Here is a 19,152-nt window from a genome sequence, read left to right as displayed (position 1 = left end):
GAGAGAATTTGAATCACAGATTGTTGTTACTTTACTATTACCAATTCCTTTATTAGCGAAAAACTAAAGATGAGAAGAAATATATATACATAACATATTTTATATATATATATGATACATACCTATTACCTGCTCCTCTATAAACGGATGGGACGCGTTTAATTCCCCCACCCCCAATTTTACTTGCTGACGAAGGATCTATATATATATATATATATATGTATATTCTAATTACTCTTGGAGACTTGGATATAGTTTTTGTCTTTGAGACGATGATTGGAAAGATGATGCGTACTGTAGAACTACCAATTTCTAAAGTGCGCCGTGGTGGACTTTGTGGTCTATTGCCGACCAGGACCAAGATTCATCCTGTGGGCTTGCCTGGCCTTATTCCAGAGGGGGCAAATTGCAACATTTTTAATAGCAAAAACAAAAACAAAAACAAAAATTGTAAAAATGCAAAATATTGTATCGCGTGATTTTGCGATCAACTCTCTAAAAAAGAGACCAATATCCTGATTGTATCTTGTAAGTTGTAACTTGGTGTGTCAGTAGGTGATAAGAATCCATCACATAACTTGATATGAATTAGAATATTAATTTTAGAAAATGTTAACTTTTTTTAAATCCAATAATCTATTAGATGAACAAATTAATATTTATTATGATCAATTTGATCTATTAATATAATGTATAATCTGTTATTCATATATCCGATATGATAATGTAGACCTAATTTGAATTTGAATTTGAATTTTTATGACCACGACCTAATTTTTATGTAAATTAGAATTTAAAATTGAATTAGTGTTTGAAAGGTGTGGTTTTTAGCTATTTATAAGACTTTAAGTTGGAAGGTTGACTTCTAGGGTTTTACGAAATCTCATTCTTGAAAATTTGATTTATATGTTATTTGGGAATTCATACCTAAATTTAAGAATTTTAGGATTTTATATGTGTTGATGAATTTAAGAATTTAAAAAACCACAAAGTTTGAATCTAAAACTAAAATGTGTATGTTCTATGGTTTTGAAAAGAATTTTAATCAAAACCATAGAACTTTAATTTAGTCAAATATTTCAATTGGATGGAAAGGTTGGAAGGAGTAACTTTAAAAAGTTTTTGAGTGATTTTTAGAAAAATCTTGGATTATGATCTAACTTGAAGAAAAGTGGTTTTTTATTTTAGTTTTTTATTTTTTAATTTTTAAAATCATTACTTTTTGTTGAATATCTTAATTGTATATTTAAATAAGTAATACAATAGTCCAATGAGGTTTATAAAGAGATGTCACATGAGATGAGATTCCAGAATAAGAAAACCACACATGTTAATGTTATTAATGGTAATAAAGGGTGAAGACGGCTATATAATACAGAAAACCATAACCCTAGTATATAATATAATCTATAAATATATCATTGTGCAATCTAATCTATATTGCACTCCTATTATTACAATAGATAGGAATGGCAGTGAATGAGGAAACTCTCAGGTCCTGAAGGAGCCAGTGCAACTATAGAAGCTCAGAGTAGTATTAGCAAGTTTCATATACTCAGCTTCTGTACTAGATTGAACAACCACAATACGTTTCTTGTTGCGCCAAGAGATGAGTGAATCATCAAGAAAGAAACAAAAGCCTATGGTGGAATGACGATCAGTGAGATCTCCTGCCCATTCTGTATCTGAATAGGCATGGAGAACAAGTGATGACTAAGAAGAGAAATGAAACCCTTGAAACATAGTGCCTTTGAGATAACAAAGGATGCAAAGAACTGCGGCAAGCTGAGTAAATCTAGGCATAGCGATGAACTGACTAGCTATATGGACGACATAAAAGATGTTTGGACGAGTGAAAGTGAGATAAACCAGACTACCAACCAATTGTCAATAAAATGCGTCATACGAAGAGATTCGCTGTGATACCCCCCGGATCCGAGACACGAGTTGATCAACCCAAGCCCAAACCTGAAAGAATATCAAACAATTAATATTTAAAACGAATACAGATTACAAAATGAATTAAGAAGAAATAAATAATAACGTTGAACGAATACTACATAATAAAATCCTCAATCGTTTATCATTAAAACCAAACTTTCCAGAACCTCCAATCTATACAACTCAGGAATCCAACCAGTGGACCCCTTATTAAAATCCCAAACTAAAACTAAAACAACTGAAGTATAATGTAAAACTAAACATAGAAAGCAATCCTACGTAATCAGAGGAATGGGTGTCAGTATCTGCTCTGCACGCCCAAGTTTTAACCCTGGAACTGACGAACACCTGAAAAAATAAGAAAGTGGGTCAGGCCTACATGTAAGTCCTACCTTACTACGATCCATACAGAAATCCGATATGTAGATACATCCTAGATAGCTCAACAATATCTAGAGTAGTCCATATATGTATATATTACACACTCTAGGATGCTCGCTAGTCCAATAGGTCTGTCTCAACCTGAATAGAAGGCAACATGCAAAAACGCACCCAAAGGTGGGCATGAGTACCTAGACCTACCAGGGAACAACACCTATGTCTAGTTATCCATCCTAGGCGATATATGCACCCTAACCATAGTTCTGAGACTCAACTCATACCATGGCACCATATTATAAATATATATATATATATATATATATATATTTTCATAGTTGGGACTCACACACACTGCCTCCACTGAGGTTCGAACTCCTGACCTCCTTTTAGAGATAGGAGTCTAATACCACTAGACCACAGGCCTATTGGTCATATCATAAATATATAAAGTCCGTATACTCCTAATACAAAATATCATCCATCTAATATAGTGGTCTGATATATGTATAACAATCCATCCAGAAATCAAAGTAGGTCATTCAATTATTTTATTGACATGACACAAGTAGGAGATGGATTTAACCTTTGTGGTTAATCTATACCTCAATCCAGATTAGGTAGGATTTAACATCTTCGGTTAATCCGTCCCTAGAATGCCACCGTCCCATACCGGTGCATTAATCCATCCAGTCCAACAAATGATGCAACAAAATAATAACACATTAATTAAACCAGAAATATTATGATACAAAATTAAACCATTTAGTCCAATAAATGATGCAATATAAAAAATAATACCTTAATTTAATTCACAGATAATATGATACACATCATACAGATAACTATTGCATTTATTTAAGCAATACCATAGTTTAAATAGCATGCAGCTAACTTACCCTCTAAGTCACTAACATACATCTCAGATAAACAAATATAACGTTTCATGAACATTGTTTAATCCGTTTAAACCTTAATTTCAATTGTCAGAGCAATTAAATTTACCCTTCCATCCGATCTAAACAATGTATAAGTTATTTAATTTTCAAACCGTCCACCTTCTTTGCATATATAAATATAAGATGCATTCTAGGATCTTCCTAAGTCCATTAAACCCATTTAGATTAATTAAAATAGGTTTAGAAATAATTCGGGGCAATTAAAACCAAAATCCAGGTCCCGGTCCAACTGAGCAGGCTGAGTTCCCAACTGAACAGGCTGAGTTCCTAACTAAGCAGGCTGAGTTCCCAACTTAGTCGGCTGAGTTGTTGCTGAAGTCGTCTTCTTCGTCTGTTCAACCTTTGTAAACCCTAAAACTTCATTGTTATGGCCACTAAACTTCAACCTAAGTCCCATACGTCCATAATAAATTATTTTAGATGTTTTAACATGCAAAGATTAAACTTAAACATCAATTGCACCAAGAATTTCCAGAATCATTCAAAACATGAATATGAAAACAAAATCATACACCCTCTGTTTTAGTCCAATTAAGCATGCATAATTACTCAATTTTAGCATTCATTAAACCCCTGGAGTCTAGCTAGGCATGCACAAAACACAGATTTAAGGGAAAGAGTAGAACAGAGACTTGCCTTTAGTTTTAGATTTTGAAACTCTAAACCACCGTCTCTAAGTTTTCCGTCAACATCCTTGTGAAGGCCTTGGTTTTTCAAGCCAGTGCGTCCTGTGATGAACCGAAGATTGACCCGATAACGGATCCGAATGCGGAAGCGAAAATAGAAAACAAGACTCTAAGAAGTCAAAGTGACCTTTCATGAGGTCATGGAACTCAATGAGAACTGATGCGAAAGCAAAAGACAAAAAATATGACAAATAAGCCCCCAGGGGTAAAATAGTCATTTATGAAAACCATAGACTCGGGTACCACCGAGCACACCACTGGAAGGACAACGAAAAACTAATCAAGATGGACTCAAGAATCACTTAATTCGGAGTCTGGATGAAGAAAATATGAAACTCCAAAGTTTCATAAAATCAAACTTCTGAGTTTGAAATCAATGCAGCAAGAGTACTTCGCAAGGGGTAAAATGGTCTTTTCAGACAAAAATAGATGCAATTGAGCATACCGTTAGATAGACCAGGAAAAATTAATGAATCTAGACTCAAGAATCACTTGATTCGGAGTCCGGACGAAGAAGATATGAAACGTCAAAGTTTCATAAAAATCAACTTTTGGGTTTAAAATCAGTGCGGCAAGGGTACTTTACAAGGGGTAAAATGGTCTTTTCAGATATAATTTGATGCAACTGTGCATACCGTTATATAGATCAGCAAGAACTAATAAACTTAGACTCAAAAATCACTTGATTTGGAGTCCGGATAATAAAGATATGAAGCCTCAAAGTTTCAAAAAAATCAACTTATTTTCTGGGTAAGAAATCTGGGCAGGAATAGTGTTTTTACAGCAGGCAACATTTGATTTTTTTTCTCGGAACTAAGGCAAAAAACAGACCCTTAAACTAGTTTTTCTGGAAAAACACGAATAAGAAACCCCCCTTAAAATCACGTTTTCCACCCGGCAACGCTGAAGGAACGGGAAAAACATGCCGTAAGATCCCTCAAATGCTCCTAAATCAGCCTAGGTCAAGAGTGACCCAAAAAGCTGCTACAAGATTTGTTTTCAGAATCTGTCCGCAACTAAGAGCAAAAACGGGCTAGAAGATGAATTTTTCGGGAAAAACACGAAAAAGAAACCCCTCTCAAAATCGAGTTTTCTATGTGACAAACATGAGAATTCAAAAAAAAACTCAATGTAGAATGCCCAAAATACCCCTTCAAGAAATCTGGTCATGAGGGTCATAAAACTGCTAAATGTGAAACTGGAAGCTGAACTTTGCAATGGATTTCCGGTATCAAGACAACATTTTCTGGAAAAACATGAAGAAGAAACCCCTCCTAAAATCACATTTTCTAAGCGACCATGTCAAAAAAAGAAAATAAAACTAATGTGAAAGGTCTAGAAAGCCTCTAGATCAAATTATGCAACAAAGTTTCAAAATGAGTCCATAGAAGGCTCATTTCACCAAGGAAGAAGGTTTTCCCGGAAACGACCATGCACGCAAACGTAACATACCTATTAGGACATGCTACAATGGTCCATGGCTTAAAAATACCACCGATACAAAATCCGACCCCCCAACGAGCAAAAAGGCAAAGATGAACAAAAAAAGGGAAATTTGAAAACCAAAATTAACAAATGATTTCAAATTACCGTTTGGCCCTTGGCCACACTTCATACATGATTAATGAGACCCTATGAAAGAATAAAAATGGAATTCCCATACCCGATGCAAGCATTGTGAAGTAATGACTCGGCATTTTTTAATATTTTCATAATATTTCATGAAGTTAAAAGTTACATAGGATACAAATTAGATGTCATTGGCCTATGGCCTCATCTCATACATGTCAAATATATTGTAAAGAGTGTACTTATATACACATTACAAAAATATAATCAAATTTACACATTTTGACATATAAAGCAATAAATGGCATTTCAAGCCAACATTTACATGAAATGAGAAATTCAAGTTTACAAATCATCCAAGCATGATGTGAATCCCAAATCCTGATCTGGGTACCTGAAAAATGTCTCCACTACGTGGGTGAGTAACATAAAGCTACTCGTAGGAGATGAGCATGCATCGCCTAGCATTTTACAATTATATCACTTTAAAGTGAAACATGTCAAAGGGGCTCATGCCACTTAACGTCTATATCAAAATGAGACTCAGGGAGCATCCTAAGCTACTCATGCAATTTAAAGTGAACAACGGCATACAAGTATACATGCTCAAGTATACTAAATAATGTTAAACACGTTATACAACATACAAGCATACATTTCTAAATATACTAAACCACATTAAGACAAGTCATGCAATGTCTAAGCATATTTAAACAAGTATGCATTTTATATGAAAATCTCGTAAATCAAGTATACCGACATAAGTATACTAAGCTAAGAGTGATACGCCTAAGACAAGTATACACGGCACAAGCATACTAAATGAAATCTAAACTCACAGAGCAAGCATACAAGTTCAAGTACACTATATGAGATCTAAATGCACAAAACAAGTATACAGTTTCAAGTATACTAAATAAGATTCAAATATCCAAAGCAAGCATTAATTCTCAAGCTACAAGTAATCTATGATTAACAACTTGGAATTAAATGCGAAATCAAATAGTGGAAAGACTAGGATCCTTGGCTGCAGACCAATCGAGTTATTTCGGGTTACTAGCCCGCAAGGTACTACCTAGTGCGCACGTGTATAAGTTATTCCAGGTAATTACGACCCACAAGGTACTACTTATTGCATACTTCATATGACTTAGGAGACTCATGAATCCGTACTAGGGCCAAACCCTAGCCATCACATGAGTATGATCCTTACAAGCCTCCAAAAACAATAAGTTCAAAACTTATGCAAAATCAATGAGTTAAACCAAACTTATAAATCTCAATTAATGTCTAGGAATCAATTTACATGCACAAGTAAGGTTGAATTCACACAAATCATGTCCTAGATTCAAGTCTAAATAGCATATGACATATCATGCTCTCAATACGCAATTTAAATACAAAGTAAGAATATTTTACAGCAATTGAGTCACATTACTATCCTAAGCCACAAGTACTAAATAAGCTTCAATTTAGTAACAAGCTTTCAAGGTAAATAATTGTAGTATTCTAACAAGCTATATATTTACACAAGATATATTTAAACAAGCTTTACAAGTCAATGATATTCTACATCATGCTAACTCCAATTACCATTTTAAAAGGCCACAAGTACTAATTATACATCCAATTAGTTATATACTCACAAGGTAATTAATTTCACTACATTAAAAGGGATTTTCAACCTAACATGAAAAGTGTCTAGATTTCATATTAATCTCAAATAAACTGAAATTAATATATGTCAAGGGACATAGCATAGTCTTCACATATATTATACCCAAAATCAATTTAAGTGACTACAACACTTAAAAATAAAATTAATTCAGCTAATTAATTAATTTTTTCTAGATTTTCAAACATATCTAAATGTCCTCAATTTAATATATATTAGAGAACTCACCAAGGCCTACTTTAATATCACATTACAAGTTGATTCCATGCTTGATACAACTAGGTGAATTAAACTTTCACAAAAGATAAATATTAAATAAAATTTGTAATTCTTATTCAAATAATCCCAATTTAATATATATCAACCACCATATCAAGCCCTAAATTTCTAGCATGCCACAAGTTAATTCTAAGTTGCCTAACATCATGAGAATTAAATCTTAAACAAAGAAAATAATTAAATTAAATTCTATAACTTGAACAAGGCATGCTCACAAGTTGTATATGCTTGTATAATAATCAATACAACATTAATATAACCCTAAAACATCCCCTACCTCAATTTGAGATGAAAATCTTAAAAGCCTACCGAAAAAAAAGTGCTCCGAATTTGACGATACCGAAGGGTTTTGTCGGGGACAACACGATCTACATGAACCCACAAGAAGCCCCATCAAAATCACAACTTGACTTTAAACCCGAACTCAAAATTTGGCCAAAAACGGGTTCTAATAAGGGGGAAAGATGCGAGTGGTCAAGACAAACACAAAACACGAAGGTACTTCGACTTTTTAACAAAGGGAAGAAGGTTCAAATGAAACAAGAAGGGGGGCAGCCCCCTTGGGCTGCCATAGCAGGTTCTGGTCGTGCATGGAGAAGGGAGAAGATGACTTTTTAATTTTAAGTCCCCCTATTTATAGAAAACTCAAAAAGTGCTCCGAAAGGGCCCCGTCGGGTCTGAAAAAGTAAAATTTGAGCAGACGTGCTCAAACGGCAAAACTCCATGAACGAAAAAGATTCAAAATGGGAAAATATGAATAACGAAAAAAACAGCATCAAAAACTGAGTTCTGAGCAGAGAGATATGCCCCGAACAAGTTCGGTGGCAACCGGGGCCAAAAACCCTAAAACTGAAGAAAAATGACCAAAAGGAAATTCCAAGAATACGAGTCGACGAAAAGTGAAAATGAATCCCGTACGAGGATCTAGGCTCCAGACGAAGTATTTTACAATAACTTTCATTAATTACAAAATGGCCCCTCCAAAAAAGGGTTAATTGCACTAATGCCCCAGAATGAAAATATCTTACAAAAATATTTTCTTAAAAACCCCTTAAATAAAATATCTTCAAAAGATATTTACGAAAAATGCCCCAAGAAATAAAAAAGATTATGAAAAACTGTGCATCCATGCCCCTATGGACACCGGGAGCAACCAAAGTACTTTCTTGCAAAAGTAAAGATACGTATTTCGTGGAAACCACTTAGAATGAAGATACGTGAAGTAAAAAACCAACTCTGAACACAAAGAGTGAGGTTACGCCAACAAGGTGACAAACGGGGAAAAGACAAAATCGGGAAAAGAACGAAATAGGGAAAATGACGAAATAGGGAAATTGTCAATCCAAAGGAAAGAGTCTCAGAAACCATTTTCAATCACTCGAGACGATGCTAAGCGACGAGAAACTAAATTCAGAAAAGAAATTTCAACGAAAAAAATTCATCTGTAAAATTCTGAGGAAAAAGGAAAGGAAGGAAATGACCGGGTCATTACAACTTACCCTCCTTAAAAAGATTCCGTCCCCGAAATCAGGAACATTCCCAGAAGAACCGAAGAAGGACCGTACACAAAGTCACATGAAAGAACAGATCATAAAGTACCTAAGGACAACTCCAAAGGTCTCAAGACCAACGAAGAGACACGAAACCACGAACCGTGAGTCACCTCTCCAACGAATTGATATACTAACCCAATGTCAACCACCCAAAAGAGATCAAGGCAACTACAGAACTAAACAAGGAACACAACCAGAAGCAACATGGCAGCACAAATACTAACTAGAACCCGCCCACAACGTACCCAAGGTGTGGTAGCATCCACAGTGTCAAGTGTCCGCCAACACTCACATTACTAGCTAGGTAATGCAAGGTAGCATCGACGACAACTAGCACTCGCCCACACACAACCTGTACGGTAGCATGGCAGTATAAAGCCCTAATTCATCACCTGCCCCCAACAAGCTTACCCGTGAAACCTATCGATATAAATGACATCAATGTCAAAATGATCATTACCAAAAGCACCACAGAAACCAGGCATTCTGTGAGAGTTGCGATATGGTCCAAAATGTTCGGCCGGACTATTCTGGCCAATCCAAAACCCTGACAACAATGTCATAGGCACCGTTACGCTTAAAGCCTTAAATCCTCAATACTGGAAAAACTGACAACCACAAGTCTCAAAACACTGTTGTCAACCACACCTGTCACGAATCCAAAGCCTGACAAGTTTATGCCTTCAAGCTAATGGATCGGACTTTATAAATCAAACAACATCATCATCGCCCTAGTCACAACGACTCCCAACAAAATAATGCACCCAAAATCTTCCACGTCATCCTAACGCTGACCAACTATAAGGCTACGCCTAGGAATCAAGACATCGGATCAAGCTCACACACACAATCCCGACAACCAAGGTCATACAACCCCAAGCACAGTGCGGAATGATAAAAAAGGATAAACTAATAAAACAATTAGTTATGAAACATATATATACATATGCAAGTATAAATTCACAAGTATACTAAGAAATATCGATATGGAAATACTATATATATATATATACAAGTATACATTCGCAAGTATATTAAGCAGTACTAAATCCATGTTAGACAAGTATACAGGCTCAAGTATACTATACCCAAAACAAAATAAAATAAGCAACGTACATGCATACTAGGTACAAGTATACTAAACGTAATGAAAATCCATGTACCAAACAACTAAACACATAGTGTACAAGGAAAATTAAGTATGCTACCTATCACATAGGGGTCAAACATCAGAGACACACTACACATCACCTGTGACGCTATCATGACAAATAGATATAGTAAATGGAAAACACACCATCTATACCAGTACATAGCCATCAAATAGTCACATCCCCTAACATGTTTCTAAGGCATGCTCAAAACAACAAGGCATATAAACATGTAAGAATTATTATGCAAATAACAATCCCACAAAATCAAAAGCAAGAAGGGATGAAATGCCTCTCAGAAGGACAAACTCACTGAAAGTGAATCCTAAAAAACCCGAATGAGTCCAATCCCTCACCGCAAGGAAGTGAATCATCTCCTAGAATGAACACTAGGGTTCCCGAAACAAAGAGTCTACAAGTCTTTCCTAAGACTGGCTCAAACACAAGGTGGAATCCTAATGCCACACAAGATAAAACCACCATTCTAAGAAGAAAGGGCACGGGAACCTCACCGTTAAGGCCTACAAAGACAAAACTTCCAATCCCCAAGGAAGGACTCGAGTCAATTCGACTCGTCGTCCCATGACGTTAGAAACAAGACCCCAAGGATGTCACCACATCAAGGTTACCACAAAACCCCAAGAGATGATGACCTAGCATCAATCTCAACCAACCAAGCTGGAACAACCAACAATGCCTAAACAAGACATAAAAGTAAGCAGTTGACATGTAACATAGCAATAGACTACATACTCACACAAGTAGTAAGGTCATATAAGGCATGTCAATGTATGCATCATACTATCATACTAAAAATAACAAGTGCATGCAATACGCTAAAGTAGACAAGAATAACTAACATGCTAAGCAGACAAACATAAGTCAATATGCTAAAACAAACAAGCATATACAATGTATAGAAGCCGACAAACATATACCGTATACTAAGGCAGATAAGCACATACAACATGCTGAGATCTACAAGTATATACAATATACTAAAGTAAACAAGCATATGTATCATGCTGTGATAATTAAGGTAAACTTCTAAACATATGTCCACATAAGCACGTAAACAAGTTATCAAGAAGCAACTAAACACATAGAGCATGGCAACACAAGCATGATATGTACCCAAAACCCGTCGTCCTAAGGTTTTCAAACCTATGAGCTCTGATACCACCTGTGACGGCCCTGGTTTTTCAAGCCAGTGCGTCCTGTGATGAACTGAAGATTGACCCGATAACGGATCCGAATGCGGAAGCAAAAATAGAAAACAAGATTCTAAGAAGTCAAAGTGACCTTTCATGAGGTCGTGAAACTCAATGAGAACTGATGCGGAAGCAAAAGATCAAAAATATGACAAATGAGCCCTTAGAGGTAAAATAGTTATTTCTGAAAACTATGGACTCGGGTGCCACCGAGCATACCACTAGAAGGACAACGAAAAACTAATCAAGATGGACTCAAGAATCACTTGATTCGGAGTTTGGATGAAGAAAGTATGAAACTTTAAAGTTTCATAAAATCAAACTTTTGGGTTTGAAATTAATGCAGTAAGGGTACTTCGCAAGGGGTAAAATGGTCTTTTCAGACAAAACTGGATGCAACTGAGTATACCGTTAGATAGACCAGGAAAAATTAATGAATCTAGACTCAAGAATCACTTGATTCGGAGTCCGGACGAAGAAGATATGAAACGTCAAAGTTTCATAAAAACCAACTTTTAGGTTTAAAATCAGTGCGGCAAGGGTACTTTACAAGGGGTAAAATTATCTTTTCAGATATAATTTGATACAACCGTGCATATCGTTATATAGACCAGCAAGAATTAATAAACTTAGACTCAAAAATCACTTGATTTGGAATCCGGATAATAAAGATATGAAGCCTCAAAGTTTCAAAAAAATCAACTTATTTTCCGGGTAAGAAATCTGGGCAGGAATAGTGTTTTTATAGCAAGCAACATTTGATTTTTTTTCTCGGAACTGAGGCAAAAAATGGACACTTAAACAAGTTTTGCTGAAAAAACACGAAGAATAAACCCCCCTTAAAATCACGTTTTCTACCCAGCAACGTGGAAGGAACGGAGAAAAACACGCTGTAAGATCCCTAAAATGTCCCTAGATCAGCCTAGGTCAAGGATCCAAAAAGCTGCTACAAGATTTGTTTTCAGAATCTGTCTGCAACTGAGAGCAAAAACAGGCTAGAAGATGAATTTTTCGGGAAAAACACGAAAAAGAAACCCCTCCCGAAATCTAGTTTTCTACATAACATTAAAGAGAATTAATAAAAACTCAATGTATAATGCCCAAAATATCCCTCCATGAAATATGGTCATGAGGGTCTTAAAGCTGCTAAATGTGAAACTGGAAGCTGAACTTTGCAATGGATTTCCGGTATCAAGACGACATTTTCTGGAAAAACATGAAGAAGAAACCCCCCTTAAAATCACATTTTCTAAGCGACCATATCGAAAAAAGAAAATAAAACTGATGTGAAAGGTCTAGAAAGCCCCTAGATCAGATTATGCAACAAAGTTTCAAAATGAGTCCATAGAAGGCTCATTTCACCAAGGAAGAAGGTTTTCCCGGAAACGACCATGCACGCAAACGTAACATACCTATTAGGACGTGCTACAGTGGTCCATGGCTTAAAAATACCACCGATGCAAAATCCGACCCCCCAACGAGTAAAAAGGCAAAGATGAACAAAAAAAGGGAAATTTGAAAACCAAAATTAACAAATTATTTCAAATTACCGTTTGGCCCTTGGCCACACTTCATACATGATTAATGAGACCCTATGAAAGAATAAAAATGGAATTCCCACTCCCGATGCAAGCATTGTGAAGTAATGACTCGGCATTTTTCAATATTTTCATAATATTTAATGAAGTTAAAAGTTACATAGGATACAAATTAGATGTCATTGGCCTATGGCCTCATCTCATACATGTCAAATACATTGTAAAGAGTGTACTTATGTACACATTACAAAAATATAATCAAATTTACACATTTTGACATATAAAGCTATAAATGGCATTTCAAGCCAACATTTACATGAAATGAGAACTTTAAGTCTACAAATCATCCAAGCATGATGTGAATCCCAAATCTTGATCTGGGTACCTGAAAAATGTCTCCACTATGTGGGTGAGTAACATAAAGCTACTCGTAGGAGATGAGCATGCATCGACCTAGCATTTTACAATTATATCACCTTAAGGTGAAACATGTCAAAGGGGCTCATACCACCTAACGTCTATATCAAAATGAGACTCAGGGAGCATCCTAAGCTACTCATGCAATTTAAAGTGAACAATGGCATACAAGTATACATGTTCAAGTATACTAAACAATGTTAAACACGTTATACAACATACAAGCATACATTTCTAAATATACTGAACCACATTAAGACAAGTCATGCAATGTCTAAGCATATTTACACAAGTATGCATTTTATACGAAAATCTCGTAAATCAAGTATACCGACACAAGTATACTAAGCTAAGAGAGATACGCCTAAGACAAGTATACACGGCACAAGCATACTAAATGACATCTAAACTCATAGAGCAAGCATACAAGTTCAAGTACACTATATGAGATCTAAATGCACAAAACAAGTATACAGTTTCAAGTATACTAAATAAGATTCAAATATCCAAAGCAAGCATTAATTCTCAAGCTACAAGTAATCTATGATTAACAACTTGAAATTAAATGCGAAATCAAATAGTGGAAAGACTAGGATCCTTGGCTGCAGACCAATCAAGTTATTCCGGGTTACTGGCCTTCAAGGTACTACCTAGTGCTCACGTGTATAAGTTATTCTGGGCAATTACGACCCACAAGGTACTACCTATTGCACACTTCATATGACTTAGGAGACCCACGAATCCGTACTAGGGCCAAACCCTAGCCATCACATGAGTATAATCCTTACAAGCCTCCAAAAACAATAAGTTCAAAACTTATGCAAAATCAATAAGTGTAATACCCCTAATTTTAAAAGGATAGTCTCGGTATTTATTTATTTGTTTTAATTATATTTTTAATTATTTAATTGATTATTTGACTAATTGTTTATGTGTTTAATTGAATTAGGTATTACTTGATTATTTGATTATGTGTTTATGTATTATTTGTGTTTGTCTATGTGTTAATTGTTTAATTAGATTACGTACTTAAATGGTATTTTGATTAATTATAAATTAAATATTTTCATTTCTTTTATTATTTTATTTTATTTTTCTTTTATGGTTATGGTTAGTGGTAATTGGCCAACCAATTGGGTCCCATGGACTACTTGGATAGGAGGTTGGATGTGTATGGATTATTACCCATGAATAGTTGTGTATGTATATATATAGATATATATTATATGCATATATAAAAAGGAAATTAATTTATTAATTACTTTTATGGTAACTTGGGTAGTAATATTTAATCTGATGTATATGTTTTATATTTAAATAATAAAAATATACATAGATTTGATACGTGTTATGTTTCAAGTTACTTTATAATATTATGATAACTTAAGTATTATTGGATAATCTATTAATAAATAATGAAATGTTTATAATTTGTTTATTTAATAAACATATACATAAATTATATACGTAACATATTTTACTTACCTTTTTAATATATATAAAAGGGAAAGTAATTTATTAATTACTTTTATGGTAACTTGGGTAGTAATATTTAATCTGATGTATATGTTTTATATTTAAATAATAAAAATATACATAGATTTGATACGTGTTATATTTTAAGTTACTTTATAATATTATGGTAACTTAAGTATTATTGGATAGTCCATTAATAAATAATGGGATGTGTATAATTTATTTATTTGATAAAGATATACATGAATTATATACGTAACATATTTTACTTACCTTTTTAATATTTTATTTATTATTATTTTTTTTTAAGTTGACTTGGATTGGGAAAAGGGTTAGGGTTATTTTATTTAGCCTATAAATATACAGCTACAGGTTGTAAAAGGAGGTTAGAAATATTCACGTGATATATTCTAGAGAGAGAGAGTTAGAGAAGGAAGGAAGGAGGAGAAAAACTCTGTAGAGAGAAGATCAAGGAAGAAGAAGTTTAACTTTCGATTCGAAAGTTTAAGGCAAGTTCTTCTTCTATCTCTTTCCCTTTGATTCGTGTTTCTATGCATGCCTAGGAAATTCTAGGATTTATTAAACACATAAAATTAAATAATTATGCATGTTTAATTGGATTAGAACATAGGTTTTATGAAATTGGTTCATATCTGCTCTTGTGTTATGAATTGATAAATGCATGATTTTGATTTGATTTCCGGTGTGAATTTTTATATGTTTACATTATGTATTTTTTCATATCTGTGGAATGATGGAACGTAGAAACATGCCTAGGATTCCTGAACATTAAATAAGAACTAGGTTTGGGTTTAAATAAATTTAAATAGACTCAATCATAATGATGCTTGCTATTTGAATGTTTTAAACAAACGAATGAATTTAATCTTTTAATATGTTTAAGCAATTGAGATTAAATGTGTAGGATGAATTGGATACGGAGAATGCTTATTTGATGGTATAATAAAATATCATCATGTATAAGATTCAGTTTGTGTAGGACATATGATATAGGAAGCTTAAATAAATAATAAGTCATTCCTATTTTGTGATAACTTGATATCATATTATCATAGTTATTTCTGGATTATTTGATGTATTTCTTTAATCGTTACATCAATTGTTATATTATGTGGTTTAATGCACCGGTATGGGACGGTGGCATTCTAGGGACGGATTAACTTATCAGTTAAGTCCTACCTATTTTATATAAGGGAATGGATTAACTAAAATGTTAGGTCCTACTTATATTCAAGTCAGGTCAGCTGAACAAGTTGAATAATTTATGGAGGATTAATTTATTATATAAGGGAATGGATTAACTAAAATGTTAAGTCCTACTTATATTCAAGTCAGGTCAGCTGAACAAGTTGAATGACTTATGGAGGATTAATTTATACTGGATAGGATGGTTACTAAATTATATATATATAAGTATGGTGCCATGATATGAATTTGAGTCTCAGGATCAGTGGTTAGGGTGCGTATATTGCCAGGAATGTGTAGCTAGATATAGTGTAGTTGTGTACCCTGATAGGTTTAGGTACTCATGCCCACTATATGTGCATTTTGCATGTTGCCTACTATTTAGGTTGAGACAACCCTATAGTCTAGTGAGGTTCCTTTAGTGTGTGTATATATATATATATATGGGGGCTACTAGTTATTGTTGGATTGACTAGGATGTATACGTGTATCGGATCTCTGCTTGGACTGTAGTAGAGTAGAACTTGTTTGTGGGCTTGACCCACCATTATCTTTCAGGTGTTCGTCAGGAGTAGAGGTTATTTGTGCTGAGCGAGGATTAATCTACTTCATTCTTCCGATGCTACATAGGAGTTCCTTTATGATTCAGTTTCCTGATTTAGACAGTTATTGCTGTCATTTGTTTAGTTTGGATTTTCTAGGGGTCCACACAGTATGGATTCCCGAGTTGTATTTTGGAGGATCAGTTGTATCAGAAGAGTTTATTAACTAATGGAAATATATTCTGAGGTTTATTATTAGATTATCATTTTAGTTTCTTGTCAGCATTTTATTTATTCTTCTTTATTCTTTTGTACTCTGTGTTCGTTTTTCATCAATTTGTTTTGATATCCTTGGGTATTCGGGCGTGGGCATGGCCAACCCGCATTCGGAAATCTGAGGGTATCACAATAAGTTAAACCAAACTTATACATCTCAATTAATGTCTAAGAATCAATTTACATGTGCAAGTAAGGTTGAATTCACACAAACCATGTCCTAGAGTTCAAGTCTAAATAGCATATGACATGTCATGTTTTCAATATGCAATTTACATACAAAGTAAGAATATTTTACAATAATTGAGTCACATTACTATCCTAAGCCACAAGTACTAAATAAGCTTCAATTTAGTAACAAGCTTTCAAGGTAAACAATTGTAGTATTCTAACAAGCTATATACCTACACAAGATATATTTAAACAAGCTTTACAAGTCAATGATATTTTTATATCATGCTAAGTCCAATTACCATTTTAAAAGGCCCCAAGTACTAATTATACATCCAATTAGTAATATGCTCACAAGGTAATTAATTTCACTATATTAAAAGGGATTTTCAACCTAACATGAAAAGTGTCTAGATTTCATATTAATCCCAAATAAACTCAAATTAATAAATGTTAAGGGACATAACATAGTCTTCACATATATTATACCCAAAATCAATTTAAGTGACTATAACACTTAAAAATATAATTAATTAAGCTAATTAATTAATTATTTTTAGATTTTCAAAGATATCTAAATGTCCTCAATTTAATATATGTTAGAGAACTCACCAAGGCCTACTTTAATATCACATTACAAGTTAATTCCATACTTGATACAACTAGGTGAAATAAACTTTCACAAAAGATAAATATTAAATAAAATTTGTAATTCTTATTCAAATAACCCCAATTTAATATATATCAACCGCCATACCAAGGCCTAAATTTCTAGCATGCCACAAGTTAATTCTAAGTTGCCTAGCATCATAAGAATTAAATCTTAAACAAAGAAAATAATTAAATTAAATTTTATAACTTGAACAAGGCATGCTCACAAGTTGTATATGCTCGTATAACAATCAATACAACATTAATATAACCCTAAAACATCCCCTACCTCAATTTGAGATGAAAATCTCAAAAGCCCAACGAAAAAAAAGTGCTCTGAATCTGACGATACCGAAGGGTTTTGTCGGGGACAACACGATCTACATGAACCCACAAGAAGCCCCATCAAAATCACAACTTGACTTTAAACCCGAACTCAAAATTTGGCCAAACACGGGTTCTAATAAGGGGGAAAGATGCGCGTGGTCAAGACAAACACAAAACGCGAAGGCACTTCGACTTTTTAACAAAGGGAAGAAGGTTCAAATGAAAGAAGAAGGTGGCAGCCCCCTTGGGCTGCCATAGCAGGTTCTGGTCGTGCATGGAGAGGGGAGAAGATGACTTTTTAATTTTAAGTCCCCCAATTTATGGAAAACTCAAAAAGTGCCTCAAAAGGGCCTCGCCTGGTCTCAAAAAGTAAAATTTGAGCAGACGTGCTCAAACAGCAAAACTCCGTGAACGAAAAAGATTCAAAATGAGAAAATATGAACAATGGAAGAAACGGCGTCAAAATCGAGTCCCGAGCAGAGAGATATGCCCCGAACAAGTTTGGCGGCAAGCGGGGGCAGAAACTCTTAAACTGAAGAAAAATGACTAGAAGGAAATTCCAAGAATTTACGAGTGACGAAAAGTAAAAATGAATCCCGTACGAGGATCCAGGATCCAGACGAAGTATTTTTACAATAACTTTCATTAATTGCAAAATGGCCCCTCCAAAAAGGGTTAATTGCACTAATGCCCCAGAATGAAAATATCTTCCAAAAATATTTTCTTAAAAACCCCTGAAATAAAATATCTTCAAAAGATATTTACGAAAAACACCCCAAGAAAAGAAAAAGATTTTGAAAAACTGTGCATCCATGCCTCTATGGACACCGGGAGCAACCAAAGTACTTTCTTGCAAAAGTAAAGATACGTATTTCGTGGAAGCCACTTAGAATGAAGATACGTGAAGTCAAAAACCAACTCCAAACACAAAGAGTGAGGTTATGCCAACAAGGTGACAAATGGAGAAACGATAAAATAAGGAAAAGAACAAAATAAGGAAAAACATAAAGTGAATAATGTCGAAAAACGAAAAATGTGGAAATGACTCGATCCTCAAAGGGAGTTGTCAATTCAAAGGAAAGAGTCTCAGAAACCATTTTTAAGCACTCGAGACGATACTAAGCGATGAGAAACTGAACTCAGAAA

The 19,152-nt window shown here is 34.4% G+C and overlaps 1 protein-coding gene across 1 annotated transcript in view; it reads right to left on the bottom strand.

The window, feature by feature from the left end:
• The window catches only part of LOC132273466 (uncharacterized), a 40,060-nt gene extending 39,661 nt beyond the window's left edge, over positions 1-399 (bottom strand). Inside the window, exon 1 of the mRNA XM_059774427.1 lies at positions 123-399. The gene's annotated coding sequence lies outside the window, so the exon portion shown is untranslated. The remainder of the gene's footprint in view (positions 1-122) is intronic.
• Positions 400-19,152: the final 18,753 nt, after the last annotated feature.

This window comes from Cornus florida, unplaced genomic scaffold (assembly GCF_030987335.1).
Source record: "Cornus florida cultivar Cherokee Brave unplaced genomic scaffold, ASM3098733v1 CherokeeBrave_3.0.0_Hap2_Chr09, whole genome shotgun sequence".
Lineage (NCBI taxonomy): Eukaryota > Viridiplantae > Streptophyta > Magnoliopsida > Cornales > Cornaceae > Cornus > Cornus florida.
The sequence above is the reverse complement of the archived record's forward strand: the minus strand, read 5'-3'. Positions and strand labels throughout refer to the sequence as shown.